This window comes from Phoenix dactylifera, unplaced genomic scaffold (assembly GCF_009389715.1).
Source record: "Phoenix dactylifera cultivar Barhee BC4 unplaced genomic scaffold, palm_55x_up_171113_PBpolish2nd_filt_p 000240F, whole genome shotgun sequence".
Lineage (NCBI taxonomy): Eukaryota > Viridiplantae > Streptophyta > Magnoliopsida > Arecales > Arecaceae > Phoenix > Phoenix dactylifera.
Window position 1 is genome coordinate 221492 of NW_024067737.1, and position 12051 is coordinate 233542.

At 37.7% G+C, this 12051-nt stretch overlaps 1 long non-coding RNA gene and 1 other non-coding gene across 2 annotated transcripts; both read left to right on the forward strand.

The window, feature by feature from the left end:
• Positions 1–8381: 8381 nt before the first annotated feature.
• On the forward strand, positions 8382–11727 carry LOC103724384. The gene is made up of 2 exons (XR_606806.3): positions 8382–8533; positions 11361–11727. It is a non-coding gene; the product is annotated as an uncharacterized LOC103724384 (long non-coding RNA).
• Positions 9931–10030, forward strand: LOC113461106. The gene has a single exon (XR_003383142.1). It is a non-coding gene; the product is annotated as a small nucleolar RNA Z122 (small nucleolar RNA).
• Positions 11728–12051: the final 324 nt, after the last annotated feature.

The window sequence follows — 12051 nt, forward strand, 5'->3', positions numbered from 1 at the left end:
ATTGGATGTAAATGGATCTATAAAAGGAAGATAGGTTCGGATGGAAAGGTAGAGACCTATAAGGCAAGGCTAGTAGCGAAAGGGTATAGTCAGCGCGAAGGCATTGACTATCAGGAGACCTTTTCACCTGTAGCCATGCTGAAATCCATTCGAACATTGCTTGCTATTGCAGCATTTCATGATTATGAAATATGGCAGATGGATGTGAAAACTGCTTTTCTGAATGGATATCTTGATGAAGATATCTATATGGAGCAGCCTTTGGGTTTCACTTTCAGTGATGGTGATCACAAGGTCTGCAAGCTGCAAAGGTCCATCTATGGACTAAAGCAAGCATCTCGGAGTTGGAACACTCGTTTTAATGATGCGATCAAATCGTTTGAGTTCATCAAGAACGAAGAGGAACCGTGTGTTTACAAGAAGGTTAGTGGGAGTGCTGTCGTGTTCCTCGTACTGTACGTGGATGACATCCTCCTGATAGGAAATGATATTCCTATGCTAACCTCGGTCAAGGTCTGGTTATCAAAAGAGTTCTCCATGAAAGACCTTGGGGAAGCATCCTACATTTTGGGGATAAAGGTCTATAGGGATAGATCTAAAAGGATGCTTGGCCTATCACAAAAGATGTACATAGAGGAGGTACTGAAGAGGTTCAGTATGGAAAACTCCAAGAGGGGTCTATTACCCCTTAGGCATGGGATTCATCTCTCCAAAAAGATGTGCCCCAACACATCTGAAGAGATTCAACGCATGAGCAGGATTCCTTATGCTTCTGCAATAGGAAGCCTCATGTATGCCATGCTGTGTACACGACCTGATATAGCCCTTGCTGTGAGTGTCACTAGCAGATATCAGTCGAATCCAGGTGAAGAGCACTGGACAGCTGTGAAGAACATTCTTAAGTACTTAAGAAGAACTAAAGATTTGTTCTTGGTCTTTGGAGGAGCATTGGAGTTAAAGGTAGAAGGATACACAGATTCAGACTTTATGACTGATATTGATGATAGAAAGTCTACATCTAGATATGTGTTCTTGTGCAATGGTGGTACGGTAAATTGGAAGAATTCCAAACAACCGATCATTGCTGATTCTACCATGGAAGCTGAGTATATCGCCGCCTCTGAAGCTGCAAAGGAAGCCTTCTGGTTCAACAAATTCATTGCAGAGCTAGATGTAATGCCATCGGATGCCATCACACTCTACTGCGATAATAATGGCGCCATAGCTCTTGCTAAGAAGCCAAGGTCTCATCAGAAGTCCAAGCACATAGAGCGGCGCTTTCACCTCATACGCGAATACCTCGAGAAGAAATATGTCGAGGTACAGAGAGTAGACTCCGCAGACAACGTGGCAGACCCGCTCACTAAGCAGTTAAATCAGCAGAAGACAGAAGCCCACCTTGAGAAGATGGGACTTAGATATATGTCTGATTGGCTTTAGTGCAAGTGGGAGATTGTTAGATGTATGCCCTAGAAGCCAATCTGGCGGACACATTATTAATTCTAGGACATAAATTTGTACTTGACTTTATTATTATCGAATAATAAATGGGCATCTTTTCATTCATATTGTTTATGTGTCTATGAATCGTCCAAGAAATTAATAAGATGATGGTACATATTCTCAAGAGTTGAGAATTTGAGCCATGTATCATTGGTGATTAATTTCTAAATGCTCATGATCAATGGATCATCACGAGGACGGTGATCGATCCGATCAGTGCACAAATCGCTTTCCTTATGGATGGACGAGACTCGAGTCCACAGTGTAGGGACACTGAAGTGATAGTGCAGGTGCTTGTTAGAGAACAAGGGTACTGAGCGTGACCAAGACAAGAAGTCACTTGGATGTCTATCCACTCGTCAGTGACTTGCTTGATGTTGCAGTAGTATGACTGGTCCTTTGACCTGCGGTGCTTCGGCTACTCACAGTGAGGTTATTGTAGTTTGACTACACGTATACATGGTCTCTAGCCATATGGGTCCTTGTAGTGTAGATTGGCTGCAGTAAGTTCACTGTAGGAGTAGGGTATGCACTTACATGGAATCTATCGACCTTGATAGAAGAGGAGTGATCCTATGTGATTTATTAGACTGAGTTCTAAGACCTTGGCCAGGGCAGTAATATAAAGTGGAGAAAGAGTTTTTCACTATCGAACTCAAGTCAAATAAATCTAGACATATGACAGACGACGGGGTTTGACGAGTTATCCATGACCTCCGGTCTGTAGGGATCCACGATAGAAGGACTGTATCATACGATAACTGCACCTAGAGGTTCATCATTCTATTCTGCTGGGTGGCCACTACATACTGCTAGGTGTCACTGGTGGATGGTGAGACTCACAGGGATCATCTTGATGGTCGATAAACCCTGATGAGTTGAGTTGAAATTGTTTCAACCCATTGAAAGGAGTTTTCAATGATATTGTGATAGAGATCGCAATATATCTCACTACCAGTCAGAATAGAACCTATGGGGTCACACACATTAGAGGTATTGACCGATCCGATGGTTGAATGTGATTAGGAATCACAAATAATCAATTAGATTGATAAATGGATAACCCGCTAAGAGTTAGTGGTTGGAAGAAGGAACAATTGCAATCGAATTGCAATTTAATTTAATTAATTAAATTTAATTAATTGGACTTGATCATGAGTCCTACTTGGAGTAGGATCCTTGGAGTCCTAATTGGATTAGGATTTCAAATTAAATTAGAATCCTATTTGGAATAGGATTTCTAAAGTCCTAATTGTCTTAGGGCTGAAATTTAATAAGTCCTAATTAGATTAGGATTATTTTAAGTCCTAATTAATTTTAAATTTAATTTAATTAATTTCATGACTCCTAATTAGATTAGGATTGAAGAGTTCAATAGAGTCATGGCTCAATTAAATTCTAATTGGATTAGGAATTGGAGGAAATTGAAATGGGTTCATAAAAATCCTATTTTGACTAGGATTGGACTCATAAAATGAACCCAAACCATCTTGCCACTTAATTTGATTAAATGGCTAATAAAATGGGATATGAGGGAGGGGCCCACGCCCCTCCCCTTGGGAAGTGCGTGGAAGAAAAAGGAGGGGCGTAAGCCCCTCCTTGCTGCCGAATTGGGGAGATAAGGGTGAGCTCCTAAAAATAAGGAGCTCATCCTTATCTCATGGAGAGATAAAAGGAGGAGGGGTTCAGCCCCTCCTCTAATCCTTCTTTTGGTGTTCACGGCAGCAAAAAGGACCCCCTTCCTCCTCCTTTCATCCGCAAGCAAGAGAAGAGGAAGAAGAATCCTTGGTGGCTCTCCTCCTTCTTCATTCTTGGTGCCAACAAAAGAAAAGGGAAAAGGCTGAAAGTGTTTTGTTCTTGTTCCCTTTAATCCGTCTTTCTTCCTCCTCCTCCCTAAGCATTCAAGAGTTGATTGAAAGGGAGGACTTCAGCCATCAAAAGCCATCTCTGCAAGGGTGCTAGCACCCCGGGGAGATACGTAGGCTTCGATCGAATCATTACCTCATGTGGATACCCGTAGAGGCCGGACGCGTGTGCGGCTTCCATCGAACCTTCTACAAATCCACGTAAATCAGATTTGCGGAGACCATCTACCCGCACAAGGTGAAGATCTAATCTTCTTAATGATTTTAAAATATTTTAAAATAATTTAATTCTAATCTATCTACAAACGAATGGTTTTAAAATACGTTCATGCGATGAACGGATCCCGCATAGTTTTTCCGCTGCAACATGAAAATTATTTCGAATTTTCATGGCATATGTGGGATCCTAACAATAATCATGTCCTAGACCAATCCCCACCTTTCTCTAATTTAGTCTAATTCCATCAAAAGTCATGTTTTCATTTTACCATATTTGATAAATAATTTCCTTCATTTTTTTCAATTTTGCCAACAAACATTATCTTTTTCTCTCAAATCCTACTATCCATCATCTTAAATTTTTAGACATGCACAAAATTTTCCTAATTAAACCTAAGAGATCAATACTTGTAAAGGGGCACGTAGCCATGCCATAATAAAAGTCTCATTGAATATCCTTACGTCACCATTTCTTGTTATCCATTGTTGAATTTTGTCAAAATTGCAGCATATATTACCTCTATCATCATTAGGTGATTATACTCTCATCCCTCATTTAATTATGGTGCTTATCATGATCATATTCATCATATCAAATTGCATTGCATGATATTGTTTTCTGTAATTAACCATGTTTACTCTTACTCTACTTAAATCTCACATACTCTCTTCCTCAAATTAAATTATATAGATTTTCGCTACTTGACACTCTCTCCTTACACCATCTCAATCTCTATAGGATCTCCCTAATCCCACTCTATCCCCTAGATCTAATTCCTATGCTTACTCTCTCCTAATAACTAAACAGCCACATGTCCCATTCTCCTTGATCCTTCTAGAATCTACCCAATTCACACCCATAGCTAATTATCCTCTCTCTTTTATTGCGCCAAGTGTTCTTAAATACATGCTTATTCCTTCTCCAAGTCAAGATCTCCAATATGTAATCAATTAGTTGTTTTGTATTTGGTTTCCCTTAGCTTATCATTCCTTAGCCCAATTACCATCTTGATTATAGATCCCTATCTAATTTCTGAAAGCCTTGCCCAAGCTCCTAGAATTAAATTTTGTTGCAACATTTTTCTTTTCTTTGCCCCTAGATCAACTCCTAATTTCACCTATATACTCAATTATTATAGCTAGCCATCCACACAAGAGTAAATACACACTCCCTATCTTTGCAAAAACTCTAGATGTTTACATCACCAATCCAGGGTAGCCTTCAACCAAATCACAAGTCCCTATGTCATGACACCCCCCCCCCCCCCCCCCACCACCTCCCCACTCCAAATCCCCAATCTTTAGGTCTAAGGAATAGTGAGTTTGTTTCAACCCAAGAAAAAAACCAAATCATGCTTGATGGGTTAGGTTGGTCCAAGCTTAAAATAGGATTGGATTGACTTCGATTCCAATTTTTAGAGGTCTAAATGGATCGACTTGAGTTTGAGTTAAGGGTTCACGTGACCCAAAACCTAAAACAGATGGATTTATTATATATGTATGTACGTATGTATATATGTACGTATGTATGTATGTATATTGTCTATCATATATGGTTGGCTAAGAACTAGAGACTTATTGAAAATGCCAGAAAAAGCCCTCTAGTTACTACATTAAGAGTCTTACATCATGCTTCTGAATTTATGCGATTTAGATTATTGGAAGGGTTGATGGGTGTTAGAGAAATCTGTGATTCTGCATATGCACATTCTGTGGCCTATGTGATTTATTTTATTTGGGAACCCCCCAGCCCCTAACTTTCTCAATGTTTTTGTGAAGAATAAGGATAAGTTGGTGGAGTAAGATTTGTTATTTGGGACTCTAAGTATGTATTCATTGCAGTGGATGACTATTCTCACTTTGAAACAATAATTTCACTAGCTGAGATGATGGCTGTATGGGAAGGATTGGTATATCTCATTGCTATCTTAAATATGGATCACATTATTTTGGAAAGAGATTGCCGAACAATTATCACCTACATCACCTAAGAAACATAGGATCAAAGGTCCACTTATCCTCTGATGATAGATATTTCGAGATTCAAATTGAGTATAACTTCATGTGCTATCAAGTATGGGGTTCATGAAGCTAATAAGGTTGCAGACTGGATGGCTTCCTATGTAATGGACCATAGTGGCTTAGAATTATATATGGAAAACTACTTGTATTCTATTCAAAAATTTTTGTGACATTCTTATGACCGATGCAAGTGGATGTATTTATTTAAAGACTTTGTAAAACAATCGATTCAATAAAAAATGCCCCTCTCTTAAAGAGAAGGAAGAGAAAATGAATATTTTAAGAAAAATAATGCTAAAATTTTGAGTATATCTTAAGATTGCATCTCCTCTATTCCACCCCTCATCTCTTATCTTAAGCCTCTTTCCACCCAAAAAAAAACTCAAATGTTTGAATTGCTTCCTAATATGACCTAAATTATTATTAGTTAGGTTTGTATTTAGAATTTGTTTTGATAAAACTTAAACTATCTTTAGAAGTTTTCTCAATCATAATAGGATATTGTTCCTAGTTACGTATATAAGGAGAAGGGATCGTATTAGAACTAGGACTATAATAGTTACAATTATAGGACCTTGGTTTTTTCTATACTCATTGAAAGCAAGCACTAGATGAATATTCATCAATCCTTTAATAGAGGTTGAAAGGTGAGAGAGAGAAGACTGATATCTCACACTATCTTTGGTGCCTGACCTAGCTTACAATATCTTAATATCGATTATAGAGTAATTTTTTTTCTAATTTATGGCTAATCCTAGTCTCCAAGCTAGCTCTAGTCCTTGTAATCCACCTATGACCCACCACCAAAATACCCAACTAACATCTTGTCCTAGACCCATCACTCCTTTACCATACTCAAATCAAATTATACTGCACACTCAACCTATTGTCAATACTAGTCCGAACCTGACCACTATCCCCATGTCTAACTATAATTTTGCATCTGACCTAATCTAAACTATTCTCTGGTGCAGTCACCACCTTTGGGCTACCCCATGTGGGTTATTAGGATTATCACCTTGCTTAAGGTAATCTAAGAACCTAAAAAGGCAAAGGCTTTATGGTCAGATCTAGGACTAGTATGGAGAGGCCTAAAGGTACTCATTAAAGGAGGTCCTAAGAGAAAAGTAGGTCTCTTATCTTCTAATCTATGGTTTCATATATGCAAATGAAATAAAAAAGGACATAGAGGAGGGCGGTTGGGAAGGGGGGCCATGGGAGAGAGAGTGTTTGGGTTTGGGTGGGGGGGGGGGGGGGGGGGAGGGGGTGGGCAAGGCGGGGGCAGGGTCGCATCCAAGCTCTTGAAACGCTCATTTTCTTTTTTTCTTGGTAGTATGTAAGGCTTAAGGTCAATGCTAGATTTTATAGAGTCAATTTGGTCGGGGTTCCCATATTCTTGCCAATTTCTTTTTGATTTTTTTATAAATTGAGAAGAATAATGGAATTTTATAGAGGAATATGAGGGGTTTATGATTAAGCTTAATTAAAGGGAAGAGGAGATGGATTGATGAGGTGGCTTGATTCAAGGATTAGGATAAGAGAAAGTTGTATTTTTTGTGTTTTCTATAGATTCAATGGTTAGAACTTTGTAAGAGGGAGAGGGATAGCTTAAGGGTTGAGATAAAAGCTCCTAAATCTAGTAGTTTAATCAACTTAGAATGGCAAGCCTATGTTGGCTAGGAGAGAGGAGATGATTGAAGAGGTGAATGGCCAAGATTAAAGAAGGTTATTTATTTATTTATTTTTATATTTGTACCTTTAGATGGAGGGAGGGGATGATTAGGATTAGGAGAGAGGGTCCAATCTAAGTATGGAGAGAGATGCTTAGCTCATCCCTTCTCTTCGTTGGTGAGGTGGAGAAGGACTGGATGTGGAGGATGAGAAGAGAATTTAAGGGTGGAGAGTAGAATAGAAAGGTTGTAATTTAGGCCAGATCAAAGAAGGATTTAGATAATTAATTAGGTCATTAGAAGGGGATGTAAGGGCCAAATATAAAACACCTAAGTTATATATGAATAAGGTGAAAAAAGATATTTGATTTTGCAGTTATATATGAGTAAAGTTTATGATAAAAAATGAATATTTTTCAAAGAAAATGATGCTTGAACTGGGTTTTGACAAAAATCGGTTATTTTGATGACGATCTTTTGGTGATTTACACTTTCTTCATAAATTATGGTGATTTTGCACTTTCTTTAGAGAAACTTTTATATTCTTATCTATTCGTACTATGTGTAGAAAGTTTACCTTCTCTTATAAAAGAAGTAGAAATGATCATAAGAGTGATTTATAGAATATTGGTTATGGAAAACTACTAAAAATCTCTCACCTCCTTAGATGCTAGAAGGCAGATGTTGAGGTTACTACAAATACAATGAAGGCTTTTGGACAAATGATTAATTTAGACAACTAAGCTGTTATTTTCAGGAGAATATGACAATTCTAAAATAGAAGATCAGCAGCTTAATAGGAGTGAAACGGTGAATTGCCATAAAAATTTCTTGGCTCTTCCAATAGTGACTAAAAAATTTAAAGAAAAAGAAAACAGCTGACTAGTTCAATCAGAGAAAGGGTGGAGAAAAGGTTTCAAGCATGAAAGGAGAAATCTTATGATAGGAAGACAACGTACACGTTATTCTGGAACTTGGGGCTGGTCGAAGTTGTCCGTTGCTCCAGTTCCCATATATTCGGGCTATTGGGTCGATGAGTTGATCCGGCCCATTTACACCACCCTGTTTATTCTAGCAATAGTACGGACCAAATCAGCACCGTTCCTTCCACATATTTTCTCTAAATGACGAAAATACCCTTAGAGTTTGCCCCTCGGCTTTTCCAAACCCTAGCATCATAAATATCGTAGCAAACCCCCCACACCCTCCTTGAAGCCGCTCAGCGAGCAGATCGGCGAAGCGATGAGGGCCAAGGTAAGATTTGGAGTGTTCTCTGCCTTTTGGTTTCCTCTCTTTTGGCCCTTTTGGTTCATAAAAGGTCAATGTGTTTCCTAGAACTCGCTTTATTAAGTGAAATGCTTATGAATTCCAATTAATATTTCGTCTTTTTTCCTTGTGGTTTGTCATTTTGATTCCGTGATAAAGGAGTGATTTTTCTGATATTTTTTTTTGATAGTTTTTAGGTGATGCTAACGGTTTTCATATTTCTACTATTTGTGATGTCAAAATGTTTTTTTTGTTTGATTTGGTATATCTTTTTTTAGGGATTCTGAGTTTTCGTACGGATTTTGTTGTTGTTGATCTGTGGGTTTTGTTGATGACTGTGAGAAAGATTGTTGCTTTTCTTCATGCTGTGGAGAGTCGTGTATCTGGTTTTTGAATATGTTGGATTCATAATGTAGAGGCTTGGTTGCTTTAGTCCTGTGAGAAGAAGTTGGATTTGTTGGTCATATGAATAGATAATGGGTGAAGATTCGTGAAGAAAATAGGAGAGTTTACTTGCTTATTAATGTTTTGTGTTTCATAAGTTGGCTATCCTTTTGGCAGTCCTTGTGGCATCATAATAATACTAACATTTGAGATAATGATTTTTTATGCACATATATTATATATGCTTTGGTTTTTAATATCAAATATAAGCGGTACAATTTGTTAATGGATAGGGGCGTTTGGTTAAATTGGATCTTCAAATTTGAAGACATTTATTTGAAAGCTTGTGTTTCATTTCTCATTTAGGTCGAGGATGATTGCTTCATTTCCTGAAGCATTAACATTTTGGCTAAATCCTTGAAACATTATTTAAAGGGTGTTTAATCTGCTTCTCTAACTATTTTATTTTTTCAGATTTAGTGTCATGATATTTTGCTCTTAAATTGTGCGTATGATGTGTTAGCACTTCGCACTTTATTTTCATGCATGCTCTCGTTGTATCTCGTGCCTGTGCTGGAATAAGGTAGCACTCATCTCCATTTTGCTCCTTTCTAGAAATATATTCAATTGTGCGCCCGCATGTTTTGATTTGTCGGATTTGCTCGATGTTCATGCTAGTGAACTTTAGTATATGGTGGGATTAAGTTTAACAGATTCATGGTTCTTTTTGTACTAAAGCAAGTTTAACTAGTTAAAGACTGCAAATGCCAGGAATGTTGAATGAATTAATGTCATTATCGATAAATGTTCTGTTCAAAATGTTGCTTGATTAGTGTTTACTTGATTGATAATTTAGTTGAGCTTGTGATCTATCAGCTTGCTTGAATTTAACTTGATAAAGCTCAAAAATAGTGAAAGAGATAAATAATGTGTTTTACATATTATTTTAGTTGTTGTGTATTAAATCTAATGAATATTTATGTAAGTTTTTTCATTTGGTGTTTGGAAAATGATGCGAGATAAGTCAGAGGTTGTTTCTGAGAAGCAGTAGTGCTTTACTCTGCTTTTGCTGAATAATTTGCACGTCAGTCTGATTCCAAACCCTCTTCAATATTATTGATATAATCTATAGTATGTCAATTGCTTGTATCGTGATTTGTGTCTTGTGTCCATTTTCTTCTTTACTTGTTGGCGATGCTTGATTTTAATGTTGCTTGCCCCGCATCAGCTCCAATCACATCAAGCTGTGGTGATGCTCATAACATGAACAGTCCTTGATATGGTATTATAAATACCAAAATTACATAAGCTGCATATATTCGGTTGTTGCAGTTCAGGCTGTTTTCTTCTTCTTCATCATCTTTTTCTAAAAAAATCTACGTCATTTAGTTTTGGGAAATGATGCAAAATATGAATCAGAGGCTGTTTCTGAGATGCAGCGGCAACTTTGCTTTGCCTTTGCTGAAAAAAATGCATGCCGATCTGATCACAAACTTATTCAATGTAATTTAGTTTCATTATATCATGGTAGCACCCATTGTTCTTATTTTACTATGTATTATTTTTCTCATTGATTGAAAAATCTGAAGTAAAGGTAGTTCTGGAAAGTCATGGAGGTAGTGCTAACTCAGCCTGTAAGCTTATTCAATGAGGTTTTCCATTAACTTAGCTTGAGACAAGTATTGAGACGCCTATCTTTAAAATAAAATGAAAAATATTAAATTATATTAACTATAGTTGAATTTAAGTGAAAAAATGATGCTAAGAGGTTAGGGGAAAGGGTCATAGAACAAATATTATATTAACTATTTTGCACTGTGTCTATCGACATGTATTACAGGTGTTCTAGCTTGCATTCTTTTTATTTGCATAACTGTATATATATCTGCAAATTGAGTACTATGGTGTGTTTAAGATTATTGTGGACCAACTCTTTTGTTTCTTGTCAGTTCTTCGTTTCTTCTGTTGCCTCTAAGATTTGGGTTTTTTCTCTTTATAGGCTAATTCATTCATGGATTTGAGTGCTTTTGTTTCAGGGTGCATATTTTTCCTTTGGTTGTCTTTCAGGTCCATGCTCCTTGAACAATTGTTGTTTTAAAAGGACTAAACTTTCCATGTCTCATGGGTTGTTAATTTGCCTGAGTTGTTACTTTAAAAGTTATTTGCATGCCTTCAGTTCTTTGATTAAATATTGGGAGTTGCTTCTTTGTTGTTCATAGGTAGGAAATATATCTTGAATTATAATAGCTGCTTACCAAGTATTGTTTTGTTGTGGATTCTACTCCTATCTACACCCTTAGGACAATCACTTATGACACAATCATTCATTTAGCGTTTGTGAATGCTTAAAAGCTTCCTGTTTTGTTGTGGTTACTATTCTTTCTATGTTTCATTAGTTTCTAAACTCATGGGGCTATTCATTTTTCTTCAGTGGAAGAAGAAGCGCATGAGGAGACTCAAGAGGAAGCGCCGAAAGATGAGGCAGAGATCCAAGTAGGTGATGAAGGTATCAGCATCCTTGATTCCGCATCTCACAGAATGTGGTGGTGTCTCTCCTGATTCTTCCGCCTGATGTTGAGTGTGTTAATAGGAGGCGAAACCACCTTCTGTCCCTTGATTGCTTGTTCAGAACTTAGAATATTTTGCTTAGCAGATTAATGTTCTTGTGTTTTGTTTGACAATTGAGAATTTGTTGAAGGCATTTTATTCTGAAACAATTCAACGTTGACTTCTGGTTTCCATCAAGATTTGTTTGGAAATATTTGTGCCCTTAGTGAATTTGTATATGCTATTTCCTACCACTATTTCACCCAAATATTTCTTTATAGGCCATATTCTTGAGGCACAGGTTTAATATGAAATAAGGATGAGTATCCTAAATATTAGGATTTGATTGCTAGTCTGGTTTGGCTACATTAGCTAGCTTATCTTTTTGATGCTGGAGCTATGTTTTTATGGAATCATGGTACATATGGGGATATGCGCGGTTGATACGTGCCTTCATATCGCCGGGCCGCCCACGGCCCGGCACGGCCCGGCACGGCCCGCCCGCTACAGTGCCGGGCCGTGCCTGGCACGGCCCATTTGAGAGGGTCGTGCTGGGTCACAGGGTACTGGCCCGC